At 46.3% G+C, this 26,538-nt stretch overlaps 1 pseudogene; it reads left to right on the top strand.

Annotated features, from left to right (window-relative positions):
* The first annotated feature begins 196 nt into the window (after positions 1–196).
* Positions 197–26,538, top strand: part of LOC124020063 — a 27,670-nt pseudogene continuing 1,328 nt past the window's right edge.

Here is a 26,538-nt window from a genome sequence, read left to right as displayed (position 1 = left end):
GCACCATTGGTGGACAGTATCAAGTCAGTTTAGATAACAGTGGTAATAAGCTGTGAGAGTGTGAGAGAGTTCAGAGCACCCCCCCCTCCCTTCTTTACGGCAAGGCTATTTTGAGAGGCCTCCTGGTAGCCAATGACACTCAACTGTGTCTGTAGATGCCTGAGGTAGATAGGGTTACAGCCCTGACCAGCTGTGGGCTGGCTACCACCATTTTCATCTTTAGTTGTTTTCAGCCTTAATTGATTTTAGCCTTCGTATTCATTGCTTTCAGCCTTAGTATTCATTGTTTTCAGCCTTAGTATATGTTGTTTTCAGCCTTAGTATTCATTGTTTTCAGCCTTAGTATTCATTGTTTTCAGCCTTAGTATATGTTGATTTCAGCCTTAGTATTCATTGTTTTCAGCCTTAGTATTCATTGTTTTCAGCCTTAGTATTATTCATTGTTTTCAGCCTTAGTATTCATTGTTTTCAGCCTTAGTATTCATTGTTTTCAGCCTTAGTATTCATTGTTTTCAGCCTTAGTATTCATTGTTTTCAGCCTTAGTATTCATTGTTTTCAGCCTTAGTATTCATTGTTTTCAGCCTTAGTATTCATTGTTTTCAGCCTTAGTATTCATTGTTTTCAGCCTTAGTATTCATTGTTTTCAGCCTTAGTATTCATTGTTTTCAGCCTTAGTATATGTTGACTGTTTTATGTTGACACACTGTGACTGTTGGAGGATTTGCGTATTTTGACCAACTGAATTGACAGATACTGGAATCTTATTAATAAGGTACTGTGTTTTGTGTTTTGTTTTTATGTTTGACAAACTGAGTTGACAGATACTGAAAGTTCAACGAGGTACTGTTATGTGTTTACTTGGTCTTTGTACTTTTTAGGTAGCTAAATTACTAACTAGCCTATGGTAAGTGAACATATATCTGAAGCAGTAGGCTTGTAGTGTTGGCATGAAAACTAAAACATAAACTGCCACACATTCCTGTAGGGTAGAGATCCTTCTGGAAGGCTTAGTGGTCTCAAAATCACTCACTGTTTTGCTGGGTAGTACTTTGCAGTGGAGAGTTAGAGATTGACATTGTGTGTGTGTGTGTGTGTGTGTGTGTGTGTGTGTGTGTGTGTGTGTGTGTGTGTGTGTGTGTGTGTGTGTGTGTGTGTGTGTGTGTGTGTGTGTGTGTGTGTGTGTGTGTGCGTGTGCGTGTGCGTGTGCGTGTGTGTGTGTGTGTGTGTGTGTGCATACCTGCATATGTGTGTGTTATATAAACAGTCTCTACTCCAAAGCCATAAGACTGCTAAATAGTTAATTAAAGTGTTAACCAGATCACACTAACTCTTTTGACTCATCACTGCTGCTACTGTTTACTATCTATCCTGTTACCCCTACCTACAGTATACTGTTGTTACTGTTTATTATCTATCCTGTTACCCCTACCTACAGTATACTGTTGTTACTGTTTATTATCTATCCTGTTACCCCTACCTACAGTATACTGTTGTTACTGTTTATTATCTATCCTGTTACCCCTACCTACAGTATACTGTTGCTACTGTTTATTATCTATCCTGTTACCCCTACCTACAGTATACTGTTGTTACTGTTTATTATCTATCCTGTTACCCCTACCTACAGTATACTGTTGTTACTGTTTATTATCTATCCAAGTTATCATTGACTCTGTACTGATACTCTGTCTATATAGCCAAGTTATCATTGACTCAGTTCTGGTACTCTGTGTAAACAGCCAAGTTATCATTGACTCAGTGCTGGTACTCTGTGTAAACAGCCAAGTTATCATTGACTCAGTACTGGTACTCTGTGTAAACAGCCAAGTTATTGCTTCTCATTGGGGATTTATTTTTTATGTTATTATCTTTCTGTTATTTCTCTTTCTGTTTCTCCGTATGGTTGGGAAGGACCGTCAGGAAGCATTTCACTGTTAGTCTACACCTGTTGTTTACCAAGGACTAGAATGTTTTTTAAAATTTGATTTAGATTTTGTAACTTTTTTTCTGTGCTGGTGTTTGTCTCATGCCAGCCGTGTGATGTTGGACGTCCTGATAATAGGTGGAGGACCCCAGGCCCTGACCCTGGCCACCCTGCTGTCCTGTCCAGACCAGGCCCTGACCCCACCTCCCCCCAACACAGACATCCTCCAGGGGATCCTGCTCAGCCAGGGCAGGGCCAAGACCAGCCGCTCTAAGAGCAAGAGAGGAGGAGCTACCCGTGAGGATAACTACACTGCAGCTCAATGTTTTTTACGTGAGCTTTTCATAAAGGGCCCAGATGAAGCCTGTTCCCAGACTAAAGAGTGAATGTTTATTAAAAGGACGTTTTAGTCAGGGGCTCGACGTCGGCGGGATCTGGGTCCAGGAAAACATCCCAGAAAGTAGACCGATGTTTTTCCTCACATTTTGGCCTTTCTTGATTTCAGTTAGGAGAGACATTCCTCTCTAATCTCCCTACACATATAGTGTACAGCATGCTGTTAGTGCTCTCTGTTTGACAGGTCTCTAATCTCTCCCCATCCCCATGACAACAGCCAGCTGAGGAGCAGGCCACTCCAAGCCGGGCTCAGATCCAGTCTCTAGACTAAAAACAAAATCTCCATTGAAAGTGCTTTTTAGTCGAGGTTGAAGGTGTAGGCTTAATTTGACTGTATAGACGGTATTTGAGTCTCTCCAGTTCACACCATTCTGCTGGCGATGCTGTCTGGTTGACAGTTGTGTAATATCTCCCAGGACAGCAGACAGCCGAGCCCGAGGAGCAGGCCGCTCCAGACCCAGAGTCAGTTTCATCCTGCCCTCCGCTGGCCTTCAGAGTGGTGGACTCATACGGAGCATGGACCTCGCTGTGGGAGAGCCAGTTCAGAGCACTCAACATCCCTCACCTTCGCTCACACACCCTGGTGCACACAGACCCACTCAATAAGGTACATCCCTCACCTTCGCTCACACACCCTGGTGCACACAGACCCACTCAATAAGGTACATCCCTCACCTTCGCTCACACACCCTGGTGCACACAGACCCACTCAATAAGGTACATCCCTCACCTTCGCTCACACACCCTGGTGCACACAGACCCACTCAATAAGGTACATCCCTCACCTTCGCTCACACACCCTGGTGCACACAGACCCACTCAATAAGGTACATCTCTCACCTTCGCTCACACACCCTGGTGCACACAGACCCACTCAATAAGGTACATCCCTCACCTTCGCTCACACACCCTGGTGCACACAGACCCACTCAATAAGGTACATCCCTCACCTTCGCTCACACACCCTGGTGCACACAGACCCACTCAATAAGGTACATCCCTCACCTTCGCTCACACACCCTGGTGCACACAGACCCACTCAATAAGGTACATCCCTCACCTTCGCTCACACACCCTGGTGCACACAGACACACACACTCAACAAGGTTTATGGTCCCTGCTGTAGGGTGGAATGAATGGTTCCTTTTGGACAACGCGAGTTGAGGTCACTTCAGTTTTCAATCCAGTCAATTCAGGCAGTGTACTTGTTTTTGCCTATAATCCCTTTGTCTTGGTCCCTTCCAGAGGGCTTTGCAGGAGTTTGTTCTGGAGAAGGATCGGACAGCGGAGCTACACTGCCTCCCTGACCACACCTTCATTCTGGATGAGAACGCCTTCTTCAACGACATGCGTCTGGGCAAGAAGGACAGGAGGAGACTGAGCAGCAGCAGAGGCATACAGAAGAGCCTGTACTTTAGCCTGCCAGGCACCAGGCTCAGTGTGGACTTCTTCATGCAGCAGGTCGGAGATGGAGATGCACGCTGGCCGTGGCTTGAGTTGAGTTGAAGTGAAAAGGCACCATACCATCATTGGGGTGAATTCCATTTCAGTTCAGTCAATTCAGGAAGTAAACTGAACATCCAATTGGAATTGAAATGGAATTGACCCCAACCCTGCACCATACTAAACATACTATGTGAATCCCTCCACTACACAACATTTTGCAATAACAGTGATGCTTCTCTGTGTGACATAAGTAGGACTTCCCTGGGAGTAGTCAACTAACCCTCCTGCTGGAGAGCTACTGGGGTTGAGCAGGCTTTTGTTCCAGACCTGCACTAATACACATGATGACTACTAATGATAGTGAATGTGAGTTTTACAGTGAATGCTTGCTCTATTGTAGGGTTTATGTACAGCTGCAAGAAAAAGTATGTGAACCCTTTGGAAATACCCGGATTTCTGCATAAATTGGTTATAAAATGTGATCTGATCTTCATCTAGGTCACAACAATAGACAAACACAGTCTGCTTAAACTAACAAACACAAACAATTATACATTTTCAAGTCTTTACTGAACACATCGTGTAAACATTCACAGTGCAGGGTGGGAAAAGTATGAAAACCCTTGGATTTAATAACTGGTTGACCCTCCTTTGGCAGCAATAACCTCAACCAAATGTTTTCTGTAGTTGCAGATCAGACCTGCACAACGGTCAGGAGGAATTTTGGACCATTCCTCTTTACAAAACTGTTTCAGTTCAGCAATATTCTTGGGATGTCTGGTGTGAACTGCTCTCTTGAGGTCATGCTACAGCATCTCAATCGGGTTGAGGTCAAGACTCTGACTGGGCCACTCCAGAAGGTCAGGACTCTGACTGGGCCTCTCCAGAAGGTCAGGAGTCTGACTGCGCCACTCCAGAAGGTCAGGAGTCTGACTGGGCCTCTCCAGAAGCTCAGGACTCTGACTGGGCCTCTCCAGAAGGTCAGGACTCTGACTGGGCCTCTCCAGAAGGTCAGGACTCTGACTGGGCCACTCCAGAAGGTCAGGACTCTGACTGGGCCTCTCCAGAAGGTCAGGACTCTGACTGGGCCACTCCAGAAGGTCAGGACTCTGACTGGGCCACTCCAGAAGGTCAGGACTCTAACTGGGCCTCTCCAGAAGGTCAGGACTCTGACTGGGCCACTCCAGAAGGCGTACTTTCTTCTGTTGTTGATTTACTTCTGTGTTTTGGGTCGTTGTCCTGTTGCATCACCCACCTTCTGTTGAGCTTCAATTGGTGAACAGAGCCTTACATTCTCCCACAAAATGTCTTGATAAACTTGGGAATTCATTTTTCTGTCGATGATAGCAAACTGTCCAGGCCCTGCGGCAGCAAAGCAGCCCCAAACCATGATGCTCCCTCCACCAAACTTTACAGTTGGGATGAGATTTTGATGTTGGTGTGCTGTGCCTTTTTTCTCCACACATAGTGTTGTGTGTTCCTTCCAAACAACTCAATTTTAGTTTAATCTGTTCTCAGAATATTTTCCCAGAAGCACAGTGGAACATCCAGGTGCTCTTCAGACGTGCAGCAATGTTTTTTGGACAGCAGTGGATTCTTCAGTGGAGTCCTCCCATGAACACCATTCTTGTTTAGTGTTTTACGTATCGTAGACTCATCAACAGAGATGTTAGCATGTTCCAGAGATTTCTGTAAGTCTTTAGCTGACACTCTAGGATTCTTCTTAACCTCATTGAGCATTCTGAGCTGTACTCTTGTAGTAATCTTTGCAGGATGGACACTCCTAGGAAGAGTAGCAACAGTGCTGAACTTTCTCCATTTATAGACTATTTGTCTTACCGTGGACTGATGAACATCAAGGCTTTTAGAGATACTTTTGTAACCCTTTCCAGCTTTATCTTAATCTTAGGTCTTCTGAGATCTCTCTTGTTCGAGGCATGATTCACATCAGGCAATGCCTCTTGTGAATAGCAACCTCAAATTTTATGAGTGTTTTTATAGGGCGAGGCAGCTCGAACCAACATCTCCAATCTCATCTCATTGATTGGAATCCAGGTTAGCTGACTCCTGACTCCAATTAGCTTTTGGAGATGTCATTAATACCTCTTTGGGCTAGGGGGCGGTATTTTCACATCCGGATGAAAAGGGTGCCCAAAGTAAACTGCCTGCTACTCAGGTCCAGAAGCTAGGAGCTGCCAGTCTGCAAGGAGCTGCCAGTCTGCAAGGAGCTGCCTTCCTCCTCTACAGCGCTGCTGGAGTCTCCTGCCTGTTCAGCGCAGCCAGAGCTGCCAGCCTGCAAGGAGCAGCCAGAGCTGCCAGTCTGCATGAAGCAGCCAGAGCTGCCAGTCTGCATGAAGCAGCCAGAGCTGCCAGTCTGCATGAAGCAGCCAGAGCTGCCAGTCTGCAAGGAGCTTCCAGTCTGCAAGGAGCTGCCAGTCTGCACGGAGCTGCCAGTCTGCATGGAGCTGCCAGTCTGCACGGAGCTGCCAGTCTGCACGGAGCCGCCAGAGCTGCCAGGCTGTAAGAAGCCGCCAGAGCTGTCAGCCTACATGGAGCAGCCAGAGCCGCCAGTCAGCGTGGAGCAGCCAGAGCCGCCAGTCAGCATGGAGCAGCCAGATCCGTCAGTCTGCCAGGATCCGCCAGTCAGCCAGACTCTTCCAGATCCGCCAGTCAGCCAGACTCTTCCAGATCCGCCAGTCAGCCAGACTCTTCCAGATCCGCCAGTCAGCCAGACTCTTCCAGATCCGCCAGTCAGCCAGACTTTTCCAGATCTGCCAGTCAGTCAGACTCTTCCAGATCTGCCAGTCAGCCAGACTCTTCCAGATCTGCTAGTTAACCAGACTCTTCCAGATCTGCTAGTCAACCAGACTCTTCCAGATCTGCTAGTCAACCAGACTCTTCCAGATCCGCCAGTCAGCCAGACTCTTCCAGATCCGCCAGTCAGCCAGACTCTTCCAGATCCGCCAGTCAGCCAGACTCTTCCAGATCCGCCAGTCAGCCAGACTCTTCCAGATCCGCCAGTCAGCCAGACTTTTCCAGATCTGCCAGTCAGTCAGACTCTTCCAGATCTGCCAGTCAACCAGACTCTTCCAGATCCGCCACTCAACCAGACTCTTCCAGATCCGCCAGTCAGCCAGGAGATGCCGGATTCAGCTACCTGCCTGAGCTTCCTCTCAGTGCTGAGCTTCCTCTCAGTGCTGAGCTTCCTCTCGGTGCTGAGCTTCCTCTCGGTCCCGAGCTTCCCCTCGGTCCCGAGCTTCCCCTCGGTCCCGAGCTTCCCCTCGGTCCCGAGCTTCCCCTCGGTCCCGAGCTTCCCCTCGGCCCCGAGCTTCCCCTCAGTCCCGAGCTGCCTCAGTCCCGAGCTGCCCCTCAGTCCCGATCTGCTCCTCAGTCCAGTGGGGTTCTGGGTGAGGACTACTAGGCCATGGTCTGCGGCGAGGGTGGACTATCCAAGGACGCGAGGAGGAGGGACTAAGACGGTGATTGAGTGGGGTCCACGACCCGCGCCAGAGCCGCCACCATGGACAGACGCCCACCTGGACCCTCCCTATTGTTTTGAAGTGCGTCCGGGAGTCCGCAGCTTGGGGGGTTCTGTCACGCCCTGGTCGAGGTATTTTGTGTTTATCTTCATTTATTTGGTCAGGCCAGGGTGTGGCATGGGGTTTTTGTTTGTGGTGTGTTGGTATTGGGATTGTAGCTTAGTGGGGTGTTCTAGTTAAGTCTATGGCTGTCTGAAGTGGTTCTCAATCAGAGGCAGGTGTTTATCGTTGCCTCTGATTGGGAACCATATTTAGGCAGCCATATGCTTTGTGTGTTTCGTGGGTGATTGTCCTTAGTGTCCTTGTTCCTGTCTCTGTGTTAGTTTACACAAGTATAGGCTGTTTCGGTTTTCGTTACGTTCATTACGTTCTTTGTTTTGTAGTGTTTGTAATTGATTCGTGTTTTACGTTTGTTTATTAAACATGGATCGCAATCTACACGCTGCATTTTGGCCCGACTCTCCTTCACCACAAGAGAACCGTTACAGCTAGCAGAACCCCTAGTCGTAAAAGGTTTTAACCTAGCGTTTTCCAACCTACACTGTGAATGTTTAAATTATGTATTCAATATAGACAAGATAAATACAATAATTTGTGTGTTATTAGTTAAAGCACACTGTTTGTCTATTGTTGTGACTTAGATGAAGATCAGATCAAATTTGACGACCAATTTATGCAGAAATCCAGGTACAGTAGAAGTCGGAAGATTACAAACACTTAGGTTGGAGTCATTAAAACTCGTTTTTCAACCACTCCAAAATGTCTTGTTAACAAACGATAGTTTTGTCAAATCGGATAGGACATCTACTTTGTGCATGACACAGATATTTTTTCCAACAATTGTTTACAGACAGATTATTTAACTTATAATTCACTGTATCACAATTCCAGTGGGTCAGAAGTTTACCAACACTAAGTTGACTGTGCCTTTAAACAGCTTGGAAAATTCCAGAAAATTATGCCATGGCTTTAGAAGCTTCTGATAGGCTAATTGACATAATTTGAGTAAATTGGAGGTGTACCTGTGGATGTATTTGGGGACAAAGATTGCACTTTTTGGAGAAATGTCCTCTGGTCTGATGAAACAAAAATAGAACTGTTTGTTCATAATGACCATTGTTATGTTTGGAGAGAAAAGGGGGAGGCTTGCAAGCCGAAGAGCACCATCTCAACCGTGAAGCACGGGGTTGTCAGCATCATGTTGTGGGGGTGCTTTGCTGCAGGAGGGACTGGTGCACTTCACAAAATAGATGGCATTACGAGGATGGAAAATGATGTGGATATATTGAAGCAACATCTCAAGACATCAGTCAGGAAGTCAAAGCTTGGTCGCAAAAGGGTCTTACAAATAGACAATGACCCCAAGCATACTTCCAAAGTTGTGGCAAAATGGCTTAAGGACAACAAAGTCAAGGTATTGGAATGGCCATCACAAAGCCCTGACCTCAATACCATAGAAAATGTGTAGGCAGAACTGGTAAAGCGTTTGCGAGCAAGGAGGCCTACAAACCTGACTCAGTTACACCAGCTCTGTCAGGAGGAATGGGGCACAATTCCCCCAACTTATTGTGGGAAGTTTGTGGAAGGCTACCCGAAACAATTGACCCAAGTAAAAAAAAATGTAAAGGCAATGCTACCAAATACTAATTGAGTGTATGTAAACTTCTGACCCACTGGGAATGTGATGAAAGAAATAAAAGCTGAAATAAATAATTCTCTCTACGATTATTCTGACATTTCACATTCTTGAAGTGGTGATCCTAAGTGACCTAAGACAGGAAATTTTTACTAGTATTAAATGTCAGGAATTGTGAAAAACTGAGTTTAAACGTATTTGGCTAAGGTGTGTGTAAACATCTGACTTCAACCGTAATTCCAAAGGGTTCATATACTTTAATTTGCCACTGTAGTTGTTCATTAAAATCTATGAACCTGTGATATATAATGTACCGTGTGTGCGCATGTAATCTATTAGCCATCAACTCAAATCACCCAGAACAAAATAACTATACAACAACAATACTCTCCAGGTGAACAAATATGGCCTGGACAGTGTCCTGACAAAGGGCACAGTGGACAGACTGACCCCTGTCATGTCAGAAGGAATTGTAACATCATTCAGGGTATTCCTTCAGAACGGGACGTCCTCGAGGCTAGGCGGGTAGTCATGGCGACCGGGCCGACCCGTGCCCAGATGGCCAACATTCCTTTCTGGGTGTCGTCCATAGCGGAGAGCTACCCTGAGGAACGCCTGCAGCACACCGTGCAGCTCATGCACCACCACTCACGGTCAACGCGGCAACAGGAACCAAGAAGCCAGAACCAGGAACAGGAAGAGAGTTCTTCTTCTCTCTCATCAGGTCGGTTGAGATGAGAATCCTCTGCTATTGATAGCTATCTGTATAGATGGACCATATGTCTCCACATGACACTGTACAATAATGCCCTCTCCTGGTGTTGAGGTGACATGACACTGTACAATAACGCCCTCTCCTGGTGTTGAGGTGACATGACACTGTACTATACCGCCCTCTCCTGGTGTTGAGGTGACATGACACTGTACAATAACGCCCTCTCCTGGTGTTGAGGTGACATGACACTGTACAATAATGCCCTCTCCTGGTGTTGAGGTGACATGACACTGTACTATAACGCCTCTCCTGGTGTTGAGGTGACATGACACTGTACAATAATGCCCTCTCCTGGTGTTGAGGTGACATGACACTGTACAATAATGCCCTCTCCTGGTGTTGAGGTGACATGACATGACACTGTACTATAATGCCCTCTCCTGGTGTTGAGGTGACATGACACTGTACTATAATGCCCTCTCCTGGTGTTGAGGTGACATGACACTGTACTATAATGCCCTCTCCTGGTGATGAGGTGACATGACACTGTACAATAATGCCCTCTCCTGGTGTTGAGGTGACATGACACTGTACAATAACGCCCTCTCCTGGTGTTGAGGTGACATGACACTGTACAATAATGCCCTCTCCTGGAGTTGAGGTGACATGACACTGTACAATAACGCCCTCTCCTGATGTTGAGGTGACATGACATGCTGTCAAGCCAAAGGCTGCAATACTGTAATATCACACTGACTGGGCATCTATTTGACTTATCAAATGTAGAAATTAACTTATTTACTTAGTACTTATTTGTGTTGGACATTCTGTTCCTGTTAAGAGTCAGTGTGGTGTCAGTAACTCTGTCTCCATTCAGCATGGTGTCACTAACTCTGTCTCCATTCAGCAGGTCTCTATGTGGTGTCACTAACTCTGTCTCCATCCAGCAGGTCTCTGTGTGGTGTCACTAACTCTGTCTCCATCCAGCAGGTCTCTATGTGGTGTCACTAACTCTGTCTCCATCCAGCAGGTCTCTATGTGGTGTCACTAACTCTGTCTCCATCCAGCAGGTCTCTATGTGGTGTCACTAACTCTGTCTCCATCCAGCAGGTCTCTATGTGGTGTCACTAACTCTGTCTCCATCCAGCAGGTCTCTATGTGGTGTCACTAACTCTGTCTCCATCCAGCAGGTCTCTATGTGGTATCACTAACTCTGTCTCCATTCAGCAGGTCTCTGTGGTGTCACTAACTCTGTCTCCATCCAGCAGGTCTCTATGTGGTGTCACTAACTCTGTCTCCATCCAGCAGGTCTCTATGTGGTGTCACTAACTCTGTCTCCATCCAGCAGGTCTCTATGGTGTCACTAACTGTCTCCATCCAGCAGGTCTCTATGTGGTGTCACTAACTCTGTCTCCATTCAGCATGGTGTCAGTAACTCTGTCTCCATTCAGCAGGTCTCTATGTGGTGTCAGTAACTCTGTCTCCATCCAGCAGGTCTCTGTGGTGTCACTAACTCTGTCTCCATCCAGCAGGTCCCCATGTGGTGTCTGAGCCTGGCCAGAGGGTGGTGGTGGTTGGTGGAGGCCTGACCAGCGCTCACGTCATCTCCATCGCTCTGCAGCAAGGAGCCAGTCATGTGACCTGGGTGATGCGCAAACACTTACAGGTCTGTTTCTGTTTAGATCTATGGCCCGAAGTGGAAACTTGTTAGTCCTGGGAATTATCACATAGAAACCTCATTTGGAGGATCAATGAGGTTTTAATATGCTTTTACATTTGTAGCACAAAACATTGTTTTGAAAACCATGGTGAAAATGGCTTTTTTAGACATAATACATGCCTCCTGTAAGACCCTATGATCTGTGCCACGCCTTCCACTGAAGGTGGCTCCTCCCCCTGTTCGGGAGGCGCTGGGCGGTCGTCGTCGTCGCCGGCCTACTAGCTGCCACCGACCCCTTTTCTTTTTCGTTTGGTTTTGTCTGTCTTGTGTTCACCTGTGTCTAGTTTAGGCTAATCAGTGGGGTATTTAATCATCCCCATTCGTTTGGTTTTGTCTGTCTTGTGTTCACCTGTGTCTAGTTTAGGCTAATCAGTGGGGTATTTAATCTCGCCCTACCCTCTAGGTTTTGTGCAAGATTGTTTGTGTTACTGTCGTTGGCTTGGGTTGCGTTTTTCTCTGTTAAGCAGGTTTATTTCACAGGACTGTTTTTCCAGCACGTTAGTTTAGTCAGAGGAGTGTGTTCCTCCGTTTTCCACCAGCCTGGGTTCCTGTTTTCTAGTGGCTGCTTTTGTGGTCCTCTACGTTGTTGGCTGATACTGACAGATAGACAACTTCTTGGTCTCCTGCTCCTGACTCCACACCCACCTCTCCTAGGGAGATACTGACAGATAGACAACATATTGGTCTCCTGCTCCTGACTCCACACCCACCTCTCCTAGGGAGATACTGACAGATAGACAACATCTTGGTCTCCTGACTCCACACCCACCTCTCCTAGGGAGATACTGACAGATAGACAACCTCTTGGTCTCCTGCTCCTGACTCCACACCCACCTCTCCTAGGGACATACTGACAGATAGACAACCTCTTGGTCTCCTGACTCCACACCCACCTCTCCTAGGGAGATACTGACAGATAGACAACATCTTGGTCTCCTGCTCCTGACTCCACACCCACCTCTCCTAGGGAGATACTGACAGATAGACAACCTCTTGGTCTCCTGCTCCTGACTCCACACCCACCTCTCCTAGGGACATACTGACAGATAGACAACATCTTGGTCTCCTGACTCCACACCCACCTCTCCTAGGGAGATACTGACAGATAGACAACATCTTGGTCTCCTGACTCCACACCCACCTCTCCTAGGGAGATACTGACAGATAGACAACATCTTGGTCTCCTGACTCCACACCCACCTCTCCTAGGGACATACTGACAGATAGACAACATCTTGGTCTCCTGACTCCACACCCACCTCTCCTAGGGACATACTGACAGATAGACAACATCTTGGTCTCCTGACTCCACACCCACCTCTCCTAGGGACCTCTCCTAGGGAGATACTGACAGATAGACAACATCTTGGTCTCCTGACTCCACACCCACCTCTCCTAGGGAGATACTGACAGATAGACAACATCTTGGTCTCCTGACTCCACACCCACCTCTCCTAGGGAGATACTGACAGATAGACAACATCTTGGTCTCCTGTCTCCTGACTCCACACCCACCTCTCCTAGGGACATACTGACAGATAGACAACATCTTGGTCTCCTGACTCCACACCCACCTCTCCTAGGGAGATACTGACAGATAGACAACCTCTTGGTCTCCTGACTCCACACCCACCTCTCCTAGGGACATACTGACAGATAGACAACCTCTTGGTCTCCTGACTCCACACCCACCTCTCCTAGGGACATACTGACAGATAGGCAACGTCTTGTTCTCCTGACTCCACACCCACCTCTCCTAGGGAGATACTGACAGATAGATCTTGGTCTCCTGACTCCACACCCACCTCTCCTAGGGACATACTGACAGGGCAACTAGGGACATACTTGTTCTCCTGCTCCTGACTCCACACCCACCTCTCCTAGGGACATACTGACAGATAGACAACATCTTGGTCTCCTGACTCCACACCCACCTCTCCTAGGGACATACTGACAGATAGACAACCTCTTGGTCTCCTGCTCCTGACTCCACACCCACCTCTCCTAGGGAGATACTGACAGATAGACAACATCTTGGTCTCCTGACTCCACACCCACCTCTCCTAGGGAGATACTGACAGATAGACAACATCTTGGTCTCCTGACTCCACACCCACCTCTCCTAGGGACATACTGACAGATAGACAACCTCTTGGTCTCCTGCTCCTGACTCCACACCCACCTCTCCTAGGGACATACTGACAGATAGACAACCTCTTGGTCTCCTGCTCCTGACTCCACACCCACCTCTCCTAGGGACATACTGACAGATAGGCAACGTCTTGGTCTCCTGCTCCTGACTCCACACCCACCTCTCCTAGGGACATACTGACAGATAGGCAATGTCTTGGTCTCCTGCTCCTGACTCCACACCCACCTCTCCTAGGGAGATACTGACAGATAGACAACATCTTGGTCTCCTGCTCCTGACTCCACACCCACCTCTCCTAGGGACATACTGACAGATAGACAACATCTTGGTCTCCTGACTCCACACCCACCTCTCCTAGGGACATACTGACAGATAGACAACATCTTGGTCTCCTGACTCCACACCCACCTCTCCTAGGGACATACTGACAGATAGACAACATCTTGGTCTCCTGACTCCACACCCACCTCTCCTTTGGAGATACTGACAGATAGACAACCTCTTGGTCTCCTGCTCCTGACTCCACACCCACCTCTCCTAGGGACATACTGACAGATAGACAACCTCTTGGTCTCCTGCTCCTGACTCCACACCCACCTCTCCTAGGGAGATACTGACAGATAGACAACATCTTGGTCTCCTGACTCCACACCCACCTCTCCTAGGGAGATACTGACAGATAGACAACATCTTGGTCTCCTGACTCCACACCCACCTCTCCTAGAGAGATACTGACAGATAGACAACATCTTGGTCTCCTGCTCCTGACTCCACACCCACCTCTCCTAGGGAGATACTGACAGATAGACAACATATTGGTCTCCTGACTCCACACCCACCTCTCCTAGGGAGATACTGACAGATAGACAACCTCTTGGTCTCCTGACTCCACACCCACCTCTCCTAGGGACATACTGACAGATAGACAACATCTTGGTGTCATTACTCTCTTCATAGAGAAATCTCAAAAATATGGAGTATTTATATACGTATTTAATATAGTATGTCTATATTGTGAACTACAAATTTACGCATGAATTTATTCAACATCAAAACTACTAAAATGAATATCTCAAAAGTACCCTTTTAGATTTAGTTCATTTTTAGACATGTTGGTTTAGAAAATATATTCTAGAAATACATCACATTTCCAGAGTGCCCCCCCCCTCCCTCCCAGCTGAAGCAGTTTGATGTTAAGAGAATGTTATAGTCAGACCACCATGATCTCCAACCCCAAACCCCTCTGCCTCGCTCCTCTCCCCCAGCTGAAGCAGTGTGATGTTAAGAGAATGTTATAGTCAGACCACCATGATCTCCAACCCCAAACCCCTCTGCCTCGCTCCTCTCCCCCAGCTGAAGCAGTTTGATGTTAAGAGAATGTTATAGTCAGACCACCATGATCTCCAACCCCAAACCCCTCTGCCTCGCTCCTCTCCCCCAGCTGAAGCAGTTTGATGTTAAGAGAATGTTATAGTCAGACCACCATGATCTCCAACCCCAAACCCCTCTGCCTCGCTCCTCTCCCCCAGCTGAAGCAGTTTGATGTTAAGAGAATGTTATAGTCAGACCACCATGATCTCCAACCCCAAACCCCTCTGCCTCGCTCCTCTCCCCCAGCTGAAGCAGTTTGATGTTAAGAGAATGTTATAGTCAGACCACCATGATCTCCAACCCCAAACCCTCTGCCTCGCTCCTCTCCCCCAGCTGAAGCAGTGTGATGTTAAGAGAATGTTATAGTCAGACCACCATGATCTCCAACCCCAAACCCCTCTGCCTCGCTCCTCTCCCCCAGCTGAAGCAGTGTGATGTTAAGAGAATGTTATAGTCAGACCACCATGATCTCCAACCCCAAACCCTCTGCCTCGCTCCTCTCCCCCAGCTGAAGCAGTTTGATGTTAAGAGAATGTTATAGTCAGACCACCATGATCTCCAACCCCAAACCCTCTGCCTCGCTCCTCTCCCCCAGCTGAAGCAGTTTGATGTTAAGAGAATGTTATAGTCAGACCACCATGATCTCCAACCCCAAACCCTCTGCCTCGCTCCTCTCCCCAGCTGAAGCAGTTTGATGTTAAGAGAATGTTATAGTCAGACCACCATGATCTCCAACCCCAAACCCTCTGCCTCGCTCCTCTCCCCCAGCTGAAGCAGTTTGATGTTAAGAGAATGTTATAGTCAGACCACCATGATCTCCAACCCCAAACCCCTCTGCCTCGCTCCTCTCCCCCAGCTGAAGCAGTGTGATGTTAAGAGAATGTTATAGTCAGACCACCATGATCTCCAACCCCAAACCCTCTGCCTCGCTCCTATCCCCCAGCTGAAGCAGTTTGATGTTAAGAGAATGTTATAGTCAGACCACCATGATCTCCAACCCCAAACCCCTCTGCCTCGCTCCTCTCCCCCCAGCTGAAGCAGTGTGATGTTAAGAGAATGTTATAGTCAGACCACCATGATCTCCAACCCCAAACCCCTCTGCCTCGCTCCTCTCCCCCAGCTGAAGCAGTGTGATGTTAAGAGAATGTTATAGTCAGACCACCATGATCTCCAACCCCAAACCCCTCTGCCTCGGTCATCTCCCCCAGCTGAAGCAGTGTGATGTTAAGAGAATGTTATAGTCAGACCACCATGATCTCCAACCCCAAACCCCTCTGCCTCGGTCATCTCCCCCAGCTGAAGCAGTTTGACGTGGGTGACGTGGAAAGCCTGGTGGGCCGGTACTCTCATGTGGAGCACGGCATCAAGATGGACGGCCTGGCCTACCTGCGCCAGTTCTACAACGAGAGCAGCGTCCATAAGAGACTGGCCATGATCAGACAGGCCAGGAAGGGAGGGGCAGTTACACCTGAGGCCTACGCAGCCCTGCAGCCCTACATCCAGACTGGACAGCTGTCTGTCCGAGCATACTGCCAGGTACAGAAATAACAATAATATGGTAATGCTACTAGTCAGAATAATACTGCTAGTAAATAGATATCAATAATATTAATAATACTGCGAACCCCCCCCCCCCAGGCACACACAACCTCTGTCCACCCTCTCTACTGCGACCCCCCCCCAGTCACACACAACCTCTGTCCACCCTCTCTACTGCGACCCCCAGGCACACACAACCTCTGTCCACCCTCTCTCCACAGAGGTTACGTGTGCCTGGGGGTCGCAGTAGAGAACTAACATTTGGAACTAACATTTGGAAACATAAAACAACACAATCTGGTGAAAGAGAGAAAGCAGAGCCGAGGTTCATGACCTGTTGTGTTCTACAGGTGACTGAAGCTAAGTGGTGCTATGAAAGCCAGGTGTGGAGACTGTCACTGTGTGGACAGAATGGCTGTGAGACTTGGACTGGGGACAGGATATGGCTGGCTACAGGATGCAAACTGGACGTCAACCAAGACCCTATGCTCTCTTCTGTCATCAAGGAATTCCCTATTCAGGTGTGCTGCTATCATTTCATATCTCAACCTCTGCAAGAATCTGTCATGTATCTTTAATCAAATCTGTGTCCACAAAATGACTATACTTCTATACTATACGACAGTGGTGTAAAGTACTTAAGGAAAAATACTTTAAAGTACTACTTAAGTAGTTTTTTGGTGTATGTGTACTTTACTTTACTATTTATATTGTTTTACTACTTTTACTTTTACTTCACTACATTCCTTAAGAAAATATTATACTTTTTACTACATACATTTTCCTTGACATGCAAAAGTACTTAGGACAGGAGAATAGTCCAATTCACGCACTTATCAACCGAACATCCCTGGTCATCCCTACTGCCTCTTATCTGGTGGACTCACTAAACAGAGAACATCCCTGGTCATCCCTACTGCCTCTGATCTGGTGGACTCACTAAACAGAGACCATCCCTGGTCATCCCTACTGCCTCTGATCTGGTGGACTCACTAAACAGAGAACATCCCTGGTCATCCCTACTGCCTCTGATCTGGTGGACTCACTAAACAGAGAACATCCCTGGTCATCCCTACTGCCTCTTATCTGGAGGACTCACTAAACAGAGAACATCCCTGGTCATCCCTACTGCCTCTGATCTGACAGACTCACTAAACAGAGAACATCCCTGGTCATCCCTACTGCCTCTGATCTGGAGGACTCACTAAACAGAGAACATCCCTGGTCATCCCTACTGCCTCTGATCTGGCGGACTCACTAAACAGAGAACATCCCTGGTCATCCCTACTGCCTCTGATCTGGCAGACTCACTAAACAGAGAACATCCCTGGTCATCTCTACAGCCTCTGATCTGGTGGACTCACTAAACAGAGAACATCCCTGGTCATCTCTACAGCCTCTGATCTGGCGGACTCACTAAACAGAGAACATCCCTGGTCATCTCTACAGCCTCTGATCTGGGGGACTCACTAAACAGAGAACATCCCTGGTCATCTCTACAGCCTCTGATCTGGCAGACTCACTAAACAGAGAACATCCCTGGTCATCTCTACAGCCTCTGATCTGACAGACTCACTAAACAGAGAACATCCCTGGTCATCCCTACTGCCTCTTATCTGGCAGACTCACTAAACAGAGAACATCCCTGGTCATCCCTACAGCCTCTGATCTGGTGGACTCACTAAACAGAGAACATCCCTGGTCATCTCTACTGCCTCTGATCTGGTGGACTCACTAAACAGAGAACATCCCTGGTCATCCCTACAGCCTCTGATCTGGTGGACTCACTAAACAGAGTACATCCCTGGTCATCCCTACAGCCTCTGATCTGGTGGACTCACTAAACAGAGTACATCCCTGGTCATCTCTACAGCCTCTGATCTGACTCACTAAACAGAGTACATCCCTGGTCATCCCTACAGCCTCTGATCTGGTGGACTCACTAAACAGAGAACATCCCTGGTCATCTCTACTGCCTCTGATCTGGTGGACTCACTAAACAGAGAACATCCCTGGTCATCTCTACTGCCTCTGATCTGGCAGACTCACTAAACAGAGAACATCCCTGGTCATCCCTACTGCCTCTGATCTGGAGGACTCACTAAACAGAGAACATCCCTGGTCATCCCTACTGCCTCTGATCTGGCGGACTCACTAAACAGAGAACATCCCTGGTCATCCCTACTGCCTCTGATCTGGCAGACTCAATAAACAGAGAACATCCCTGGTCATCTCTACAGCCTCTGATCTGACAGACTCACTAAACAGAGAACATCCCTGGTCATCTCTACTGCCTCTGATCAGACTCACTAAACAGAGAACATCCCTGGTCATCCCTACAGCCTCTGATCTGGAGGACTCAATAAACAGAGAACATCCCTGGTCATCTCTACTGCCTCTGATCTGGTGGACTCACTAAACAGAGAACATCCCTGGTCATCCCTACAGCCTCTGATCTGGTGGACTCACTAAACAGAGTACATCCCTGGTCATCCCTACAGCCTCTGATCTGGTGGACTCACTAAACAGAGTACATCCCTGGTCATCTCTACAGCCTCTGATCTGACTCACTAAACAGAGTACATCCCTGGTCATCCCTACAGCCTCTGATCTGGTGGACTCACTAAACAGAGAACATCCCTGGTCATCTCTACTGCCTCTGATCTGGTGGACTCACTAAACAGAGAACATCCCTGGTCATCTCTACTGCCTCTGATCTGGCAGACTCACTAAACAGAGAACATCCCTGGTCATCCCTACTGCCTCTGATCTGGAGGACTCACTAAACAGAGAACATCCCTGGTCATCCCTACTGCCTCTGATCTGGCGGACTCACTAAACAGAGAACATCCCTGGTCATCCCTACTGCCTCTGATCTGGCAGACTCAATAAACAGAGAAAATCCCTGGTCATCTCTACAGCCTCTGATCTGACAGACTCACTAAACAGAGAACATCCCTGGTCATCTCTACTGCCTCTGATCAGACTCACTAAACATAGAACATCCCTGGTCATCCCTACAGCCTCTGATCTGGAGGACTCAATAAACAGAGAACATCCCTGGTCATCCCTACAGCCTCTGATCTGGAGGACTCAATAAACAGAGAACATCCCTGGTCATCCCTACAGCCTCTGATCTGGAGGACTCAATAAACAGAGAACATCCCTGGTCATCTCTACTGCCTCTGATCTGACAGACTCACTAAACAGAGAACATCCCTGGTCATCTCTACTGCCTCTGTTCTGACTCACTAAACAGAGAACATCCCTGGTCATCTCTACAGCCTCTGATCTGACTCACTAAACAGAGAACATCCCTGGTCATCTCTACTGCCTCTGTTCTGACTCACTAAACAGAGAACATCCCTGGTCATCCCTACTGCCTCTGATCTGACAGACTCACTAAACAGAGAACATCCCTGGTCATCCCTACTGCCTCTTATCTGGAGGACTCACTAAACAGAGAACATCCCTGGTCATCTCTACTGCCTCTGATCTGGCAGACTCACTAAACAGAGAACATCCCTGCTCATCCCTACTGCCTCTGATCTGGAGGACTCACTAAACAGAGAACATCCCTGGTCATCCCTACTGCCTCTGATCTGGCGGACTCACTAAACAGAGAACATCCCTGGTCATCCCTACTGCCTCTGATCTGGCAGACTCACTAAACAGAGAACATCCCTGGTCATCTCTACAGCCTCTGATCTGGTGGACTCACTAAACAGAGAACATCCCTGGTCATCTCTACAGCCTCTGATCTGGCGGACTCACTAAACAGAGAACATCCCTGGTCATCTCTACAGCCTCTGATCTGGGGGACTCACTAAACAGAGAACATCCCTGGTCATCTCTACAGCCTCTGATCTGGCAGACTCACTAAACAGAGAACATCCCTGGTCATCTCTACAGCCTCTGATCTGACAGACTCACTAAACAGAGAACATCCCTGGTCATCCCTACTGCCTCTTTTCTGGCAGACTCACTAAACAGAGAACATCCCTGGTCATCCCTACAGCCTCTGATCTGGTGGACTCACTAAACAGAGAACATCCCTGGTCATCTCTACTGCCTCTGATCTGGTGGACTCACTAAACAGAGAACATCCCTGGTCATCCCTACAGCCTCTGATCTGGTGGACTCACTAAACAGAGTACATCCCTGGTCATCCCTACAGCCTCTGATCTGGTGGACTCACTAAACAGAGTACATCCCTGGTCATCTCTACAGCCTCTGATCTGACTCACTAAACAGAGTACATCCCTGGTCATCCCTACAGCCTCTGATCTGGTGGACTCACTAAACAGAGAACATCCCTGGTCATCTCTACTGCCTCTGATCTGGTGGACTCACTAAACAGAGAACATCCCTGGTCATCTCTACTGCCTCTGATCTGGCAGACTCACTAAACAGAGAACATCCCTGGTCATCCCTACTGCCTCTGATCTGGAGGACTCACTAAACAGAGAACATCCCTGGTCATCCCTACTGCCTCTGATCTGGCGGACTCACTAAACAGAGAACATCCCTGGTCATCCCTACTGCCTCTGATCTGGCAGACTCAATAAACAGAGAACATCCCTGGTCATCTCTACAGCCTCTGATCTGACAGACTCACTAAACAGAGAACATCCCTGGTCATCTCTACTGCCTCTGATCAGACTCACTAAACAGAGAACATCCCTGGTCATCCCTACAGCCTCTGATCTGGCAGACTCACTAAACAGAGAACATCCCTGGTCATCTCTACAGCCTCTGATCTGGTGGACTCACTAAACAGAGAACATCCCTGGTCATCTCTACAGCCTCTGATCTGGCGGACTCACTAAACAGAGAACATCCCTGGTCATCTCTACAGCCTCTGATCTGGGGGACTCACTAAACAGAGAACATCCCTGGTCATCTCTACAGCCTCTGATCTGGCAGACTCACTAAACAGAGAACATCCCTGGTCATCTCTACAGCCTCTGATCTGACAGACTCACTAAACAGAGAACATCCCTGGTCATCCCTACTGCCTCTTTTCTGGCAGACTCACTAAACAGAGAACATCCCTGGTCATCCCTACAGCCTCTGATCTGGTGGACTCACTAAACAGAGAACATCCCTGGTCATCTCTACTGCCTCTGATCTGGTGGACTCACTAAACAGAGAACATCCCTGGTCATCCCTACAGCCTCTGATCTGGTGGACTCACTAAACAGAGTACATCCCTGGTCATCCCTACAGCCTCTGATCTGGTGGACTCACTAAACAGAGTACATCCCTGGTCATCTCTACAGCCTCTGATCTGACTCACTAAACAGAGTACATCCCTGGTCATCCCTACAGCCTCTGATCTGGTGGACTCACTAAACAGAGAACATCCCTGGTCATCTCTACTGCCTCTGATCTGGTGGACTCACTAAACAGAGAACATCCCTGGTCATCTCTACTGCCTCTGATCTGGCAGACTCACTAAACAGAGAACATCCCTGGTCATCCCTACTGCCTCTGATCTGGAGGACTCACTAAACAGAGAACATCCCTGGTCATCCCTACTGCCTCTGATCTGGCGGACTCACTAAACAGAGAACATCCCTGGTCATCCCTACTGCCTCTGATCTGGCAGACTCAATAAACAGAGAACATCCCTGGTCATCTCTACAGCCTCTGATCTGACAGACTCACTAAACAGAGAACATCCCTGGTCATCTCTACTGCCTCTGATCTGGCAGACTCACTAAACAGAGAACATCCCTGGTCATCCCTACAGCCTCTGATCTGGAGGACTCAATAAACAGAGAACATCCCTGGTCATCTCTACTGCCTCTGATCTGGTGGACTCACTAAACAGAGAACATCCCTGGTCATCCCTACAGCCTCTGATCTGGTGGACTCACTAAACAGAGTACATCCCTGGTCATCCCTACAGCCTCTGATCTGGTGGACTCACTAAACAGAGTACATCCCTGGTCATCTCTACAGCCTCTGATCTGACTCACTAAACAGAGTACATCCCTGGTCATCCCTACAGCCTCTGATCTGGTGGACTCACTAAACAGAGAACATCCCTGGTCATCTCTACTGCCTCTGATCTGGTGGACTCACTAAACAGAGAACATCCCTGGTCATCTCTACTGCCTCTGATCTGGCAGACTCACTAAACAGAGAACATCCCTGGTCATCCCTACTGCCTCTGATCTGGAGGACTCACTAAACAGAGAACATCCCTGGTCATCCCTACTGCCTCTGATCTGGCGGACTCACTAAACAGAGAACATCCCTGGTCATCCCTACTGCCTCTGATCTGGCAGACTCAATAAACAGAGAAAATCCCTGGTCATCTCTACAGCCTCTGATCTGACAGACTCACTAAACAGAGAACATCCCTGGTCATCTCTACTGCCTCTGATCAGACTCACTAAACATAGAACATCCCTGGTCATCCCTACAGCCTCTGATCTGGAGGACTCAATAAACAGAGAACATCCCTGGTCATCCCTACAGCCTCTGATCTGGAGGACTCAATAAACAGAGAACATCCCTGGTCATCTCTACTGCCTCTGATCTGACAGACTCACTAAACAGAGAACATCCCTGGTCATCTCTACTGCCTCTGTTCTGACTCACTAAACAGAGTACATCCCTGGTCATCCCTACTGCCTCTGATCAGACTCACTAAACAGAGAACATCCCTGGTCATCTCTACTGCCTCTGATCTGACAGACTCACTAAACAGAGAACATCCCTGGTCATCTCTACTGCCTCTGATCTGACTCACTAAACAGAGTACATCCCTGGTCATCTCTACAGCCTCTGATCTGGAGGACTCACTAAACAGAGAACATCCCTGGTCATCTCTACTGCCTCTGTTCTGACTCACTAAACAGAGAACATCCCTGGTCATCTCTACAGCCTCTGATCTGACTCACTAAACAGAGAACATCCCTGGTCATCTCTACTGCCTCTGTTCTGACTCACTAAACAGAGAACATCCCTGGTCATCTCTACTGCCTCTGTTCTGACTCACTAAACAGAGAACATCCCTGGTCATCTCTACTGCCTCTGTTCTGACTCACTAAACAGAGAACATCCCTGGTCATCTCTACTGCCTCTGATCTGGCAGACTCACTAAACAGAGAACATCCCTGGTCGACTCTACTGCCTCTGATCTGACTCACTAAACAGAGAACATCCCTGGTCGTCTCTACTGCCTCTGATCTGGTGGAGTCACTAAACAGAGAACATCCCTGGTCGACTCTACAGCCTCTGATCTGACAGACTCAATAAACAGAGAACATCCCTGGTCATCTCTACTGCCTCTGATCTGACTCACTAAACACACATGCTTTGTTTGTAAATTATAACTGAATGTTGGACAAGAAAATGGTGCCATCTGGTTTGCTTAATATAAGGAATTTAGAAGGATTTACACTTTTACTTTTGATACTTAAGTATATTTTAAACCAAATACTTGTATACCGTTACTCAAGTAGATTTTACTGGGTGACTTTTACTTTTACTTGAGTCATTTTCTATTAAGGTATCTTTACTTTTACTCAAGTATGATAGTTGGGTACTTTTTCCACCACCGCTATACCACCATACTATACTAATATAGACTACTACTATACCACCATACTATACTAATATATGCTACTACTATACTATACCACCATACTATACTAATATATGCTACTACTATACTATACCACCATACTATACTAACATATGCTACTACTATACTATACCACCATACTATACTAACATATGCTACTACTATACTATACCACCATACTATACTAACATATGCTACTACTATACCACCATACTATACTAATATATGCTACTACTATACTATACCACCATACTATACTAATATATGCTACTACTATACTATACCACCATACTATACTAACATATGCTACTACTATACCACCATACTATACTAATATACGCTACTACTATACTATACCACCATACTATACTAACATATGCTACTACTATACCACCATACTATACTAATATATGCTACTACTATACTATACCACCATACTACACTAATATATGCTAATACTATACTAATATAGGCTACTACTATACTATACCACCAACTATACTAACATATGCTACTACTATACCACCATACTATACTAATATATGCTACTACTATACTATACCACCATACTATACTAATATATGCTAATACTATACTAATATAGGCTACTACTATACTATACCACCATACTATACTAACATATGCTACTACTATACCACCATACTACACTAATATATGCTACTACTATACTATACCACCATACTACACTAATATATGCTACTACTATACTATACCACCATACTATACTAATATAGACTACTACTATACCACCATACTATACTAATATAGACTACTACTATACTATACCACCATACTATACTAATATAGACTACTACTATACTATACCACCATACTATACTAATATATGCTACTACTATACTATACCACCATACTATACTAATATAGACTACTACTATACCACCATACTATACTAATATATGCTACTACTATACTATACCACCATACTATACTAACATATGCTACTACTATACTATACCACCATACTATACTAATATAGGCTAATACTATACTAATATAGGCTACTACTATACTATACCACCAACTATACAATAATACTATACTACTATACCACTATACTATGGGGTACTGCCATACTATACTATACCACCATACTACCATTCTATATTATAATACTATACCACCATACTATACTATAATACTATACTACTATACTATGGGGTACTACCATACTATACTACTATGGTATGGGCTACTACAATACTATACTATAGGCTACTACTGTACGACGATACTATACTACTATAGGCTACTGCTATACTATGGTACGATACTATAGGCTACTCCTAGACTACACTACTATACTATAGGTGACTACTACACTATGCTAATACACCCCACTACTATAGGCTATTACTATACTATACCATACTACACTACTATACTATTATATTATAGGCTACTACTATAATACTATAGGCTACTACTATTTTATACTACCATGCTATATGCTACTACACTACTATACTATTATATTATGGGCTATTACTATACTACCATGATATATGCTACTATTATGCTATACTACTATAATATAGGCTGCTACTATACTAAACCACTATACTATAGGCTACCTAATAATAATAATAATATATGCCATTTAGCAGACGCTTTTATCCAAAGCGACTTACAGTCATGTGTGCATACATTCTACGTATGGGTATACTATACTTCTATACTATAGGCTACTACTATACTAATATAATATAGGCTACTATACTGTAGGCTACTACTATACACATATACTATCATAATATAGGCTACTACTATACTATACTATTATAAGCTACTACTATAATATAGGCTACTACTATACTATGCCACAATACACCTATACTATCGGCTACTACTATACTATACTACTTTAATATACTACTATAGGCTACTACTATAATACTATACTACTATAGGCTACTACTATGCTACTATACTACTATAGGCTACTATTATACTATACTTTAGGCTACTACTAGGCAACTATACTATACTACTATAGCCTACTACAATACTATACCATAATACTATAAGCTCCTACTATACTATGCCAGACTATGCCATACTATACTACTATAGGCTACTACTATACTATACTATGGGCTACTGCTATACTAAGCTACTATACTATAGGCTAATACTATACTTCTCTACTATACTATAGGCTACTACTATACCATACCACTCTAGGCTATTACTATACTATACTACCATACTACTATACGACACTGTTATACTATAGGCTACTACTACACCATACCATACTATACTAACATGTTACACTATAGGCTACGACTGTGCTATACTACTATAGGCTACTACTATACTATACACCTATAGGCACTACTATACTATACAACTATAGGCTACTACTACACTATAGGCTGCTACTATACGCCTATAGGCTACTACTATACTATACTACTATACTATAGGTTACAACTATACTGTGCTACTATACTATAC

This window comes from Oncorhynchus gorbuscha, unplaced genomic scaffold (assembly GCF_021184085.1).
Source record: "Oncorhynchus gorbuscha isolate QuinsamMale2020 ecotype Even-year unplaced genomic scaffold, OgorEven_v1.0 Un_scaffold_756, whole genome shotgun sequence".
In the NCBI taxonomy this organism is placed as follows: domain Eukaryota; kingdom Metazoa; phylum Chordata; class Actinopteri; order Salmoniformes; family Salmonidae; genus Oncorhynchus; species Oncorhynchus gorbuscha.
Note: the sequence above shows the minus strand (reverse complement) of the source record. Positions and strands in the feature narration are given on the sequence as shown.